Genomic DNA, 14460 nt, shown 5'->3' with positions numbered 1-14460 from the left:
AAAAATTTCAAATGGGCAGCAGCGGCAGCGAAAGCGCGGTACAAAATTTAACCACAATCTTTTTCGTGTACGTACACGCAATACATGCGCACGTAGATAACTCTACGGCACTCAGAGGTGTGTGCTGGTAAATTTTCGACTATAGAAAGCCTTTTTAGAAAATTGGCCCAGCAAAACTGTAAAAAAATGCGACTTTTCAACGGCTATCAAATTTGTTATACCGTCAGTGGGGGTGACTATGGGTCAAAAAACGATACACCTCTCGTAATTTCTTAATAACAAAAACAGTTTAAATAACATCGAAAATCTTTCAACGTAGATTTGTTCTTAGATAGTTTACTAACATTTTCCCAAAATATGGTGGATTTTGATGAACACTACCTTAAATGCCAATAGTTTGAAAATTGACCCAATCTCACCCCTTAGAGGGGGTGACATTGGGTCAAATGAAACTAAAATGATGCTCAAATACAACGATATGGTAAAAACAAGTCATCTAACAGTGTTTCTTGTTCGAGTGAATCGTATTGACACGCTACACTGTTTGATGTGGAGATTTTCAAACATTTGGGTAGTTTTCGAGCAATTCTAACAAAAATATTAGAAAAATGATTTTTCGAGAGGCCAAAAACGTTGGCCAAAAACGTACCCCAACTTTAGACAGCTGCCAAAATAACAGGATTTGTTCTAGGAACGAGATTTTTTCAGTGAAGTCATCTTAAGATATCCCCTACACAACCCTTTTAACAGAATTCAGTTTCATTGAGAAGAACCTGAGAAATGGTAAAATCCGTAAAAATCACTTTGACCCAATCTCACCCCCCAGACCCAATGTCACCCCCACTGACGGTAATTTATTTGCAAGGCTGTATATCATAGGTACTCGCCATCTTGCTTTGCATGAGTGTGAGTGCATGACTCCGTGCCACTAAAACCAAAACAATAACAAAAAAACAATGGACCGTGCCAGGAAAACCAAAACATAAACAATGCCAGTGTCAGTGGAGTGAGAGAGTCAGAGATAGCGATTTTGACAACCGCACTACTACACACTCAATAGAGCTATCTAAGCCTGCTTCCACGCACACTAGCACACCATTTGTTTTGCTGGCGGGTACAAAATTTAACCTCAATCTTTTTCGTGTACGTACACGCAATATATGCGCACGTAGATAACTCTATCGCGAGTACCTTAGGTAGAAAGCCATGATTTATTTGTCCTAATTCGAATGATAACATTCAACTGTTAAAATAAACCATCAAATTAAAAACTTACATTGATTATCGAAACATCCCAGCTCTTCAGACGCAGTCGAATCCTGTTGTTCTTTCAAATGCTTTGCTCACTCACTTACTTCGAATTTAAAACTTGTGATTTTTTTAAATTTAGATGAAATCTGTAGGAAAATCACTAACTTGTACCGTTTCCAACGGTTACCGAACAGAACTGAACAAGATCACCCGCGCGCCGCCTCCCAGTCAAATCAATCCGAATTCTGAAACGGAATCTAATTAGAATCGTATACAAATTCCGTTTCAAACGCAACAACCGGTTCCGTGTTCGAACCGGTTGTTGCGTTTGAAACGGAATTCGATTACGATTCTAATTAGATTCCGTTTCAGAATTCGGATTGATTTGACTGGGCTGCCGCGATACGATGGAAGTCATGTCCCTTGTGGTGAAGTTAGTTGGTGATCGCTGGCAACCATGGTTCGTCCGTAAATTACGTAGTTGAATAATGTCAATCACGCACATTTAGAATAACTCATTTCTGTGTGAAAATCACTCTGCTTCGGTCGATTCCAGCCCTCTGTCACAACGGCCATATTTATGAAACCTAAATGTTCGACGCGAACATTAAGACAACAATGAAGATGAAGAACGCATTTGCTGTCAAAATTTGAAAATAAACAAACCGCGTGGTGAAAAAAGGCATAATTTCATAATGTTGAAATGATTTCCATGAAAAAAAAAAATGACACAGGACGGATTTCCAAACACAAGTTCCCGAAGGACCCTATCCGCCAGAGACTGTGGATAAATGCCCCGCGAAGTGGCGATGAAGACGTTTTGCAAGTTCGATTCCCTGTACGAGTCGACAGCGGGAGTGGGCTAGTCCTCGGAGAAGGTTATCGAAGGATGCTCGGAAAGACCAGCTCCTCCACAATCTCGGAATCATGGATGTTTCTGCACTTGGTCGGTTACTCCCTGTCGGAGATTGCAGCGAGTTGATCGGAAGGATCAACAGCGGGACTTGGCCAGTCCCCGGTCCAGTACTACCCGGCAAATCTTCCCGGTCAATCGGAAGCAACAGTTCTCACCTTTTTTCGTAACAGATTTGCACACACAAAAAGCGATGTTTCTTGAAGATTAAATTTTGGTGTAAACAAACAGACAACTCACAGAGCCCACGCAGTAGTATTAGTGAAGAGCCCACGATAAACAACGTTGGTCGATTCGGTCAAAATAGAACCTACTCAGGTCTGAGTACAAGCCTTGGCGTGATGTCTTAATAAAATCAATGTAGCTTCAAAAAATAGTTTCATTTAAAATTGTTATTTAAAAAAACAAGGTGACTTTTATAGTCACTGTGCTTCTTATAAATGCCAGCCTAAAAGAGAGCAAATTGAATTTATATGTTAAATCGATCATTAAGGCCGGCTTTCTGATAATGATCATTCAAAAAAAAAACAATTTAATAAAAAAATAAATAAATCCAAATTGACTTATCAAACTGTTCTTCTGAAATGCCTTCAAAACTGGAGAAATTGTTTGATTTCTGTTTCAATAACGTATAAAACTTGTAAAACTAGAAACATTTTTCCGTTTTTCCACTTAGAGAGTTTTTAAATAATCCGATTTATCAATGTTTTTGAAATAATAGTTAAATAACTTTTGAAACATTTAAAAATATGTGGAGTCGGAGTCGAAGCCAATCATTTTTTGAATGCTGGACTCCGAGTCGGCTAGAGTTGGTAGGCCGGAGTTGGAGTCGGAGTCGGTTGGAGCTGAAAGCCGGAGCCGGAGTCGGAGTCGGCTAATCTCAGAAAGCCGGAGTCGGAGTCGCTTGAAATATGACCCAACTCCGCAGCCCTAAAAACATCATTTACTGGCTTCAAGAAGGGCACAACCATCACATGCTGATTCTTTTAGGAGTAGATATTCATCAATCTGAATTGGGTTCTAAAATGAAGCTTAGATTTCTGATATTATTGTTTACAGCGATAAAGCTTATTTTTCTGAGTACAATGACCCTTTGTACAACCACAAAGAGTTTAAAATGGATTTTTAAATCAATTTTGAAAAATTAACCTCGCGGTCCTTCTTGACAGAAAAGCTCCTGCTTGACAGCTCGTTCCAAGATGACCATAGTTGATCCATAAAAAAAAATGTTGTCCTGTAAAAAAAAAAATTTGCATTAAAATGAAAAAAAAGGGATCAGAAATGGTTTTTAATCGTGTTTTTTACCGTTGTACATAAAAATTGACATAGGGCTTTAGTACCCAATTAAACACAGAGCGTCGAAGTGTTAATATGCCAACATTATGAGCCCGATAGAAATACATGCTCTTTGATTTCAAAAACTTCTAACAAAACCAAAACAACAAAATATACGCCCTTTACAAAATCACCCCCTTCCATTTCACGCAATCTGTCAAAAATCCGCCACCGGGGTCCTCGGACGACGCCGCACACCGTTATTTTCCAATCAGAACGCGGCGGCATTCCCCTCTCGCTCTCTCCACCGCTTTGTGTACACAAAAACGCTCCCCCGCAGCGCGCGCGAGCAAGAAAAAACAGCAGCACCAGAGCAGCGAGTGAGTGAGTGAGGAAGAGAAACAATTTTTGTGCGCAACATCACAACACAGAGTGCTTTTTCGCGAGTGTGTTTTATTTGTGTTTGCGGGATTTTTCGAGGGAAATCTTGTGGCGGTGATTTCTTACCGAAATTCGACGCGGTTCGGCTCTAGCGGGTGCACATCCGGTGGGGCACGGTTCGGGCAACGGGCGGTGCTAGTTTTCCGGTGGAATCTGTGGCCGCGAGGGGCCCCAATCCGGTTCCGGAGTTTCGGACTCGGTAAGTGCCCATGAAAATCGCTTCCCTTTTTTTGAGCTTCTTCAGAGCCACACACAGCGTGTGTGTGTGTGTTGGTGTGTTTGTGGCCGCAGAAATTCTAACCTCAAAGCGCGCCCGCACGCACACAGTGACGGGACAGTGTCGCGCAAAGCCATCTTTGTTGATTGTTTTTTTTTCTTTCTTTGCTCGCTGTGACAGCAGCAGCAAGCGCAAAAAGAAGTCAAAACAAAATAAAGAAGGCCGAGCAGCACAAAACGCGAAAAACTGTTTGTAAATATTGGAAACTTCGTTTTCTAGTGTTCGCCTCGGCAAGGGAGCGAGCGCGCGAGCTGCTTGTTTGTTTGTGTGTTGATTGAAAATAATCAACCGGGAGGGGGAGAGAGAGAGTCCGCGACAGTTTATTCGCGCGTTCAAGGACAAATTGGGATTCTTTTTTTGTCTTCTTTGAAATGAGTCCAGGATCCAGTAAAAGAGACAGAGAAGGGATTGTGGGTGGGAAGAGTTCGGTTCTGACCTCCGCGGAGCGGGGTGGCAGAATCTGTCATTTCAAATTTGCGCAGATCCGTGTTGTCAACTTCGTCGTTCTAAAATAACAATCAAATTTCTTGTTACTTTCAGCAGGTGGGAAAGGATTACTGTTGCCATGATTACAAAAAAGCTTGCTGAATCGATTGTCTATCATCGTGAACTGGTTCCAGAATTGGAATCGGATTCCCTTTCGCTCATTTAAAAATAACCAACCAATCTGATGAAGTTGTCGGAAGCATCACCGGGCACCGGTTCTTCATCATTCCATCTTAGGTACTTTAAGTTCACGTCCGTGTTTGGGAAGCGCATTTTCGATAATAAATTCTATGCCTACTAGACTCGTTGAGGTACTGGAAGTTCACGTCGGTGTTAGAGAAGTGCGTTTCGATTGGTAATTTTATTATTATTTATTTTTTTATATTTTTGCTGATCGATTATTTTTTATATTTTTGAAAATTCCATTTCTGAAGCAACATGAGACAAAGGCGGGTAAGCATTTTGAAAGTTTGAACTATTTTGCTAATTCAAGAAAAAAATGTAAATGAGCCAATGTGGATTTGTTAACAACAGTCTGTCCTGCTCACGTCTGTAATGTTTACATTAGGAACGAGCTGGACTCTTTGTTTACACTTCGACATTGGCCCAATTACATTGTTTTGCCAGAATTCTCATACTTCAGGAAACTTTTTCACAAAACTTAAAGTGTAAAACAATAGCTTGTCTCCCCAGCTACCTCTCAACACTTCTGGGATTGTTAAATAGTTACTTGTTGCCTCGGAATTTGCAAAATAGTTGCAACTGTCAAAATGCTTACGCCCCATTTTCAAATGTTACCCCAGATTTGTCTGCCCGGTACCTTTTATCGGAGCATTCATTTTTGACTTACCTTATCAGTACCTTATTGATCTATGTTGGTCACCTATAATCAGGGTTGCGAATGAGCGAGCGAGCAAAAATCCGTGCTCGCTCATTCATGAGCATGAGGACTTGTCAGGTAGCTCGTGCTCGCTCATGCTCATCGCATGCGCTCGCGCTCAATGAGCGCTCATCACCAAAGTAGGTAGATTTTTAGTATTGTTGATGAATCACGCATAGGCCAATTGGATTGCCAATTTTGAAGCTCATTTCAATTTCCTGAGATAATTTCATCACGAAAAAGAGGCATGTACTCATCTAATATTGTCAGCCTAGTATTTTTTCAGAGTTTTATAATTAAAAATACTAGTTTTTATTAAATACTCGATCAATGAAAAATTGCTGATTTGCATTCAAGACACAATAACTTAGAATTCCAGACACACTTATGAGCTTATCATTTTAACTTTCATAAATAGACTAAACTTTCAAGGAACTGCATTTTTAGGTCTTAAATAAGCTGTTAACAGCAGAAGACAATTATTTGTTTTTATATTAAAACATAATTTTACTTGTGGCCAGACTCATTTCTCATTTATTTATTTATTTGAAATAGACTACTTTAAATAATATAGTTTATTGAAATTCATCTAAGACACAGAATTGACATTTATTATGCTAAATTATTTACAAATAATTGATTAAACAAGATGAGGTGCCCAGACTTCAAAACATTCACGATTAAAAAATTACGTAATTTATTACCAAGAAAACATATTTGTGTTCCTTAAAAGATACTTTTCAGCTTTATTAAACAGTTCACTTTCACGTGTTACTCTATTATCAACTTTTTTTTATTAATCGAATTATTTCTACACAGTAAAAAAAGTGTACATTTGGATGGTGAAATTTTGTAAGGTTGAATATTACCTCTGAATGTTATAATTTTACCTCGATTTAGACTGAAAAAGTTGCATTACACCAGAAAAGTGGTAAAATTACACATTTTCAGAAGTAAAATTACGCATTTTTCTAACATAAAAGACGTACTTCCCAGATGAAATATTTCTATGGTTTTTTACTGTGTACAGATCTTAATGTAACACCTTAACCCCTTAATTCTGACTCCAAAATAAGTTTCAAAACAAAAAATATGACAAATAACTTCATCCAATATTATTAAGATTATCCTATTCAAGCCTCCATTAAAAAAAACAACCTCGAAGCTCTGCTGAAAAAAAAGTTATTGTCGTTTACCCGTTACAGGTAAAAAAATGCCGCTCATTTTGCTCAATGAGCAAAAATGAGCGCGAGCGCGAGCAATGAGCATTTTCGCTCATAAAATAAATGAGCAAACACGAGCACGAGCAAACGTGAGCTAGCTCGCGTCGCGCTCCTCCTCACGAATGACCGAAAAATGCTCGCTCTTGAGCAGATGAGCGCTCAAAATCGCAACACTGCCTATAATGCTAAGGTAATTTTTCAATTGGATTCCAGAATTGGTCTAAACATTGAGTTTAAAATCCCGATTTTATTACACAGACAGAGAAAGCTTTCTCTTTGAACGACCACCATAAGTTTAAAATGGATTTTTGTTTACAGAAAGTATCTTGCTTGTGCTCAAAATGGTGAAAAACGATAAAAATAAAAAAATAAAACATTTAAAATTCTGTAAGAACAGAACTCCAAAATTTTGTAATTTTTTCATGAACCAATAAATTTCAAATTCTAAAAGGGAGCGGCCGTGGCTGACTGGTTACGGTGTATGCTTTGTAAGCGAATGGTTCTGGGTTCGATTCCCATCTGCTCCCAACGAGAAAGTTAAGAACACAGCAATTTGAAATGATGAATATGTACGAAAAACCAAAGTCGCTCGAGGCGGGGTTCGATCCCCCGTCCTTTGGATTGGTAAGCAAAAATGCTAACCACTAGGCCATGACGACTTGGTGAGCATAGACTGGAATTAGGAATACTGTTACAGTCATCCCACATATTCGGAACACCTTTGTGGTAATTTGTCAATAGGATGCCAAATGCAACTTTTCTGTCGACCCTGCTATTTTTAGGACCTTTATTTGTACATTATCTTGCTATTCCACTAGTAAAAGTAGTACTTTTTCAACAAAAAACTGCATTTCAAGATTATTTTATTCAGAGCACCAAAACACTGCCTCCAAATTTCCTGTTCCATGATTGTGGGATGTTATTGTGCCTCCCACAATTGTGGAACACCTGAATTTAACTGATATTTTCACAAAAAAGTTATCAGACCATTCATAAAACATTACTAAGCATGTGTTTTATTGGTTTCAGAGTGTGAAGTTGGTATTTTGTAAAAAATATGTACTCCTGGAGGGAAAAAAAGTTTGTTTACGTCGTAAGAAAAAAGTGTTCCGAATTTGTGGATTTCAAGGATCAATGTTTTTCTTTAAAAACTTGCTATAAAACGTAAAAATGTACAGCCGGTCTATACATCAATCGAAAGATCGCAAGAAAAGCTTTCACATGAAGGTAAAAGCAAATCATTATGTTCAATTAACGATTTTCTATGATTTGTTGAACATTGGCCGATCTGTAAACCGTTCCGAATATGTGGGATGACTGTACAACCAACCCGCAACGCCTTTCGAGGTGTATCCTAGGGTTCTACCTCTCCTACTAACATTGAGTCCAAAACCTCCCTACAAACATCTATACCACTAAGGTGACGTAGGGGTCCTTGCGCACTTTAGATAGGTGTTTACTAACGATCCTTCACATCCCTGAGGATAGCCTGGACCCGGCCTGGACCCCCTTATGCCCTGGGTTGTATTACACACTCATCAAAAGATGAAGACATGGTATCTCCCGTGTTGGATTATTGTTCCGGATGAGGGTCTAACACAACCAGACCAAACAGTGGGATAAGCGTTGTGGAGCCTTCCGGTGGTGGGGCGTCCTCCAAATGCTAATGCTAATGCTAATGCTAACCAATAAATTTCAAATTCTAAAATTCAGAAGATTAAATTCAAAAAGTTAAGAACGCGATAGTTTTCCTGATATTATCAGGAATTAGGATAATTTATTTTTTTTCGTTTTTCCGAGTGCAAAAACTTCAATTTCTTATTAATTGTATTTTCTTCCGAAAATGTTTGTTTGTATTTTCTAAATAAGAAACGTCGAGAAATGAAGAATATGAAGAGATATTTCTTTAAATGTACTGTTAAGGATTTCTTAAATAAATTTATTACTACACTCAACTAATTTTAACAAAATCTGCTTACCGATTCAGAATATTTTTTTTTTTAAGTTCTTTTGAGTTTCGATTGGTGGTTTTTTAACCTTATTTAGTGTTTATTTTATACTGGATACATTAAATTTTTAATCTTGTCATACCTCAAACTTTTCCCGAAAATATTTCGCTTACATTGAGCTTTGGTTGTTTTGAAAAAGTAATCTATTAGAGACATTATGATGTAACAAAAATAATTATTGGGGCTTGTTCCGGTGGGCATACTGTGCTCAAATCCCAAATATGAGCTTGATTAGACTTAACGGAAGCTGGCCTCCGCCTTTAAATTTTAGACGGAATTTTACTCGTAGAAAGTTTTTTTTTCTAAATTTAAACATTCTTGGGGAAAATAGAAAGATCATAACATCCAAAAATGAATGCTCTAGCATTCTAATTTCAAATTTTCAGAAATTCTCAACATTTTTTATTTTAATAGGACTAAAAACCAAAAGTTAAAAAAACAGAAATTCAAACGTCAAATAAATTAATTCAAAAATTAATTAAACTAAAAGTTTGCGAAAATTATAAATAAAAAAACACAAAATTCTATAAAAATAAATTTAAAGCAATCAAGAAAAGATATTTCTCAAATTCTTTTTTTTTTTCTTAAATTCTGGACCTTTAAAAAAATGTAAAACTGCAGAATTCTAAAATGCTTAAAACCTTAAATTTCTGACAAAAAAATTTAGAAATTTAAAAACTCCTAAATATGATATTTCATACTTTAACTTTGAAAAATATTTGGAACTAAAAAACATAAAATTTTAAATTCAAAAATAAAAATATTGTAAAACTTTTAAGGTATCAAAAGATAAAATAAAATTAAAAACAATCAAGAGAACAAAAAAAAATATTTCTGAAATCCTTAAATTCTTCTATTTTAGACCTTACTTTTTAAGGTCTATAATATAATACTACAGAAAACTACAGAATTCTTAAATTCTGGACCTTTTAAAACATGTAAAAATGCAGAACTCTTAAATGCTTAAAAACTTAAATTTCTGACATTTTTTTTTTAAGAAATTCAAAAACTGGTAAATATAATTTTGTATATTTTGGGTCAGGGGGGTGAGATTGGGTCATACAAATTTCAGCATTTTTGTATGAACCAATCTCACCCCCACAGACCCAATGTCACCCCTGACGACGGTACTTAAACTTTGAAAAATATTTGGAACTGAAAAACAGAAAATTCAATCAAGAGAACAAAAAAAATATTTTCAAATTCTTGAATTCTTTTATTTTAGACCTTAAAAAATAGAACTACAGAATTCTTAAATTTAAACCTTTTAAAAAATGGAAAACTGCAGAGTTCTTTAATGCTACAATTTTTGTTCCTATTACAAAAATCTGATAACTTTGGAGCATTTTTGGAATCATTTTTAGGTTAGAGAAATTGTGAGAAGAAAATAATAGAAAATTTCGTGCGTCGATTTTTCTGAGGGACACAATAGTAAGAATTGAAATTTGCAAGATTTAGGATTTTTCAAAATTCTAAAATTTTTATTTTTAAATTTTAATTTGATTTAGTTTTAAGATTTAAATTTCTAAATGTTGAAATTTCATGTTTTGATTAGTTACCTTTAGTTTACTTCATCCAAGCAAAAATAAATTTGTGTTGTAATTTTTGGCGTTTCAAGATTATGCGTTCTGAGATTGAAAAATTGAAAAATTATTACAAAACTTTTCTGTGTGTTTGTCGCGAAATTTTTTTTTCTCAAAATGGCGCGGATTGGGTTTCAGGGCAGCGCGAATTTGGCGCGGTTTTTTTGTTTGCTTCGCCGTAACACCCTGCAATTAAAAAAAACCGTAAAATTTTAGATCTATGTATTTGAAAAATTTAAACACAGTTCGTACTTGAGGAGAGTACATTGGATGCGTTGTCCTCTCACGTTTTTTTTGATCGTTATTTGGTCGATCAAATAATGCTTCAAAATTACCTCTTTTTTTGTTTTTCAAGAAAAGAACAAACAATAATTGGGCCCTATAATGAAGCTTAGATTGCTGATATTATTGTTTACAGCGATAAAGCTTATTTTTCTTAGTACAAAGATCCTTTATACGAGGCTTTAGTCCGAAGCCCACCCCAGGCTACGGGCCTGACGACCACAAAGAGTTTAAAATGGATTTTTAAATCAATTTTGAAAAAATAACCTAGCGGTCCTTCTTGACAGAAAAGGTTCTACTTGACAGCTCGTTCCAAGGGGACCATAGTTCCATCCATCGAAAAAATGTGGTCTTGTCAATATTTTTTTTTGCATTAAAATGAAAAGAAAGTGATCAGAAATGGTTTTTAATCGTGTTTTTTACCGTTGTACATACAAATTGACATAGGGCTTTAGTACCCAATTAAAGAATTTAAAAAATATGATTAAAGAACTAAAAAATTAAAAGAAAATATTCTTTTTAAATGTTTAATTAATTTTTGTTATCATCAATTAAAAAATTCTACTTAAAAAACATGGTGGCAAACAAACTGAACTGGTGTAAAATGATGTTTAAATCTGCTTCAGACGTACAAGTTGCCACAAAAAAAAATAAAAATATTGATTTGTTCCCGAGAAATCAATAAATTCCTGCGACTAATTGTAAAATCACACCTAAATCGCACTACCTACTCCTTGCAACTACAGAAACAAGCGCCAGCGCGCGAATTATCCCGCCATTCACAGGACATGCTGCAATCGCTGCCCTGTGTTACAGATGAATAATTAAAAGTTAATCGATGGTGCCCCGCGTCGCGTCCTGCTGTTTCGCGACCTAATCACCACCATCTACTGCAGAAAGGACGCGCGCGAACTCCCCTCTTCTACGGCGTTCAATCCACAACATGTATCGGGACTGATAATGTCCGACAGAGACAACAAGAAGAAGTAGGAAAAAAGTGTCAACATGTCCCATCGATGGCGCAAACGAGATCAAACGACACAATCTTGTTTACATAATTGAGAGTAATGAGGGGCAGAGCGTTTGCCTCATCGATTTTTCGCTAGTGCTCTAGCGAGAGACGTTAGTGTTGATATAGGGTCGCTACAAGGGCTAACAAGCACTTAGGAGATATCTACAATAACATAAAAGGGCTTACAAGCACTAAACACCGTTAAAAGAAGCAACAATGAGCATTATTTCAGCTTTGATCCACACACGAGTGGAGGCAGTTTGTGTCAACACAAGCTTCACACAATAAAGATTGCTATCTTCAATTAGTCCTATTGATCCGTTTCCCCTTAACCAACCCCATCCTTAAATCACACCCTGCTCTACACGTTGTAATTATCTGCACAGGGAAAGTGTGATTTTTTCCTCATCACAGTTCTTTTCCCTTCCACTTGAACGAGCATGTCGCGAGCCCATACAGCAGCTACAACTCAAGCTAATCACCTACCATTATCACGTTATGAGAATACTTTGTTGCGCGCACCGCACACAAACACACGTATTGCACTAAATGATTGCCGCCTTCGTAAATGACGGGTTAAATTAGTGTAATGATTGTGTGTGGTGACTTGAAAAAAAAAGAACTTGGCTCCAGAGAGGATCGAACTCACGACCTTCGCGTTATTAGCACGACGCTCTAACCAACTGAGCTATGGGGCCTCTTGGTATAATGGTGCGTAAATTGTTAAGTCGGCAGCCGTGCATTTCTGTTGTATTTTTTAGATTTTGTTGTTTTCGAAAATGCATGGCTATTTAAAACGACATTTAAATCTCAGCAAATGACTCAAAATTTTTAAAGCTAAGAAATTTAAATTGAAAACTAATAATTATTTTACAAAAACATTAAAATCAAATTTTTTTGAATGTTATTCTTAAATAAATTCTTGAATGTTAAATTTCTTAAATTATGTCTTCAAATATTTAATCAAATTATTATTTAGTAACTGAAAAAGTTCTATAATTCTAAAATTCTGAATTTCTTAAATTATTACATTTTCTGATTCTCTTGAGTATTTTAATTCTCTTTAGTTCTCTTATTTTTTTTTATTCTTTAATGCTATAATTCTTTTTTTTTTTTAATTTAGGGGAAATGTATTTTTTTTAAATGTCAGATAAGGCAAATTTTTTTTTTACCAATTCAAGAGCGTAATTTTGAATGTTTGACCCTTTTAAAATGTTAGTCTTGAATCAATACTCAATATTTTTGTCGAAAAGATCATAAAATTTCACAAATGTTTCATTTTTCAACACTGAAAAATAGATCATTAGTTGCTGAGATATTGGCATTAGAAAATGTGGAAATGTTTGGATGAGACTTAAAAAACTTAAATTTTCTAGGTTCTTTTTCTTTTATTCGCTGTATTTCAGCAACCAGAGGTCCAATCTTCAATGTCTCCTGGGCAATTTTATGGAAATTTTCTGACCACTTAGAAAAAAAAAATCAGTAATGGACAATCATGGACATTTTTATTTTTTTATAAAATCGAAAAACGGGATTTTTTCAGTTCATTAGCTATATTTTGAAAACGGTGAGTTTAGTTTTAAAAAAATCTAAATTTTAACATTAAAAAAAATTCTAAAAAAATTAAATTTGAAATTCAAAACTTCAAAAAATCAAAGCTTTAAGGTTTCGAAATTTAAAAATTAAAAATTAAAAAAAATATGATTTAAAATTAATAACAAAATAATATAATAATTGTTCAATTCTAGCATTCCAAAATTTAAACATTCCAACATTCTTAAATTCTCAAATTCTAAAATTCTAAAGTTCTAAAATTCTAAAATTCTCAAATTCTACAATTCTAAAATTCTCAAATTCTCAAATTTTAATTTTTTTTTTTTAAATATTTTAAAATTCTAGAATTCTAAAATTCTAAAATTCTAAAATTCTAAAATTCTAAAATTCTAAAATTCTAAAATTCTAAAATTCTAAAATTCTAAAATTCTAAAATTCTAAAATTCTAAAATTCTAAAATTCTAAAATTCTAAAATTCTAAAATTCTAAAATTTAAAATTCTAAAATTTAAAATTCTAAAATTCTAAAATTCTAAAATTCTAAAATTCTAAAATTCTAAAATTCTAAAATTCTAAAATTCTAAAATTCTAAAATTCTAAAATTCTAAAATTCTAAAATTCTAAAATTCTAAAATTCTAAAATTCTAAAATTCTAAAATTCTAAAATTCTAAAATTCTAAAATTCTAAAATTCTAAAATTCTAAAATTCTGAAATTCTAAAATTCTAAAATTCTAAAATTCTAAAATTCGCAAATTATTAAATTCTTAAATTTTTAAAATTCTAAGATATATTTTTTTAATTATAAATTTTATAATATTTAGAACTCTATGCTTTAAAAAAAATTAAAGATTCATAAATTTTAAAATTCAAAAAAATCAACTTCATTAATTATGAAATTCAAGAATTCAATAATTTGATTTTTAGAAAGGTATTGTAAAAATTGTGGTTTCGTTTTCGAATTTGAATATAAATTGAAAACAATACTAATTATTTATTTTTAAAAGTAAAATTTTAACTATTTTTTGTCAAACAGCAACAGCAACTTAGATAAACTGAATATTGAGAAGAATTCATATTTTTTCGAAAGTTTTTTTTTACGAATATCTTTAATTTTTCTATAATTTTGTCAATTTCCCATCAAAATAATCACCCATGCCTCCTGTGAGGATTGAACTCACGACCGCTGGTTTACGAGACCAGCGCTCTACCACTGAGCTAAAGAGGCACTTATTGAAGACGAGACTGTGATAAGGTTACATTTCTAGATTACACAA

The 14460-nt window shown here is 34.4% G+C and overlaps 1 protein-coding gene and 2 non-coding genes across 3 annotated transcripts in view; 1 reads left to right on the top strand and 2 right to left on the bottom strand.

The window, feature by feature from the left end:
- Window positions 1–3852: 3852 nt before the first annotated feature.
- Window positions 3853–14460, top strand: part of LOC6043588 (UPF0565 protein C2orf69 homolog) — a 76991-nt gene continuing 66383 nt past the window's right edge. Inside the window, exon 1 of the mRNA XM_038255993.1 lies at window positions 3853–4079. The gene's annotated coding sequence lies outside the window, so the exon portion shown is untranslated. The remainder of the gene's footprint in view (window positions 4080–14460) is intronic.
- On the bottom strand, window positions 12257–12330 carry Trnai-aau. Its single transcript has one exon. It is a non-coding gene; the product is annotated as a tRNA-Ile (tRNA).
- On the bottom strand, window positions 14340–14411 carry Trnat-cgu. The gene has a single exon. It is a non-coding gene; the product is annotated as a tRNA-Thr (tRNA).

The sequence above is a fragment of the Culex quinquefasciatus genome, chromosome 1 (assembly GCF_015732765.1).
Source record: "Culex quinquefasciatus strain JHB chromosome 1, VPISU_Cqui_1.0_pri_paternal, whole genome shotgun sequence".
NCBI classification, from domain to species: Eukaryota; Metazoa; Arthropoda; class Insecta; order Diptera; family Culicidae; genus Culex; species Culex quinquefasciatus.
This window is presented reverse-complemented; position numbering and strand designations above follow the sequence as displayed.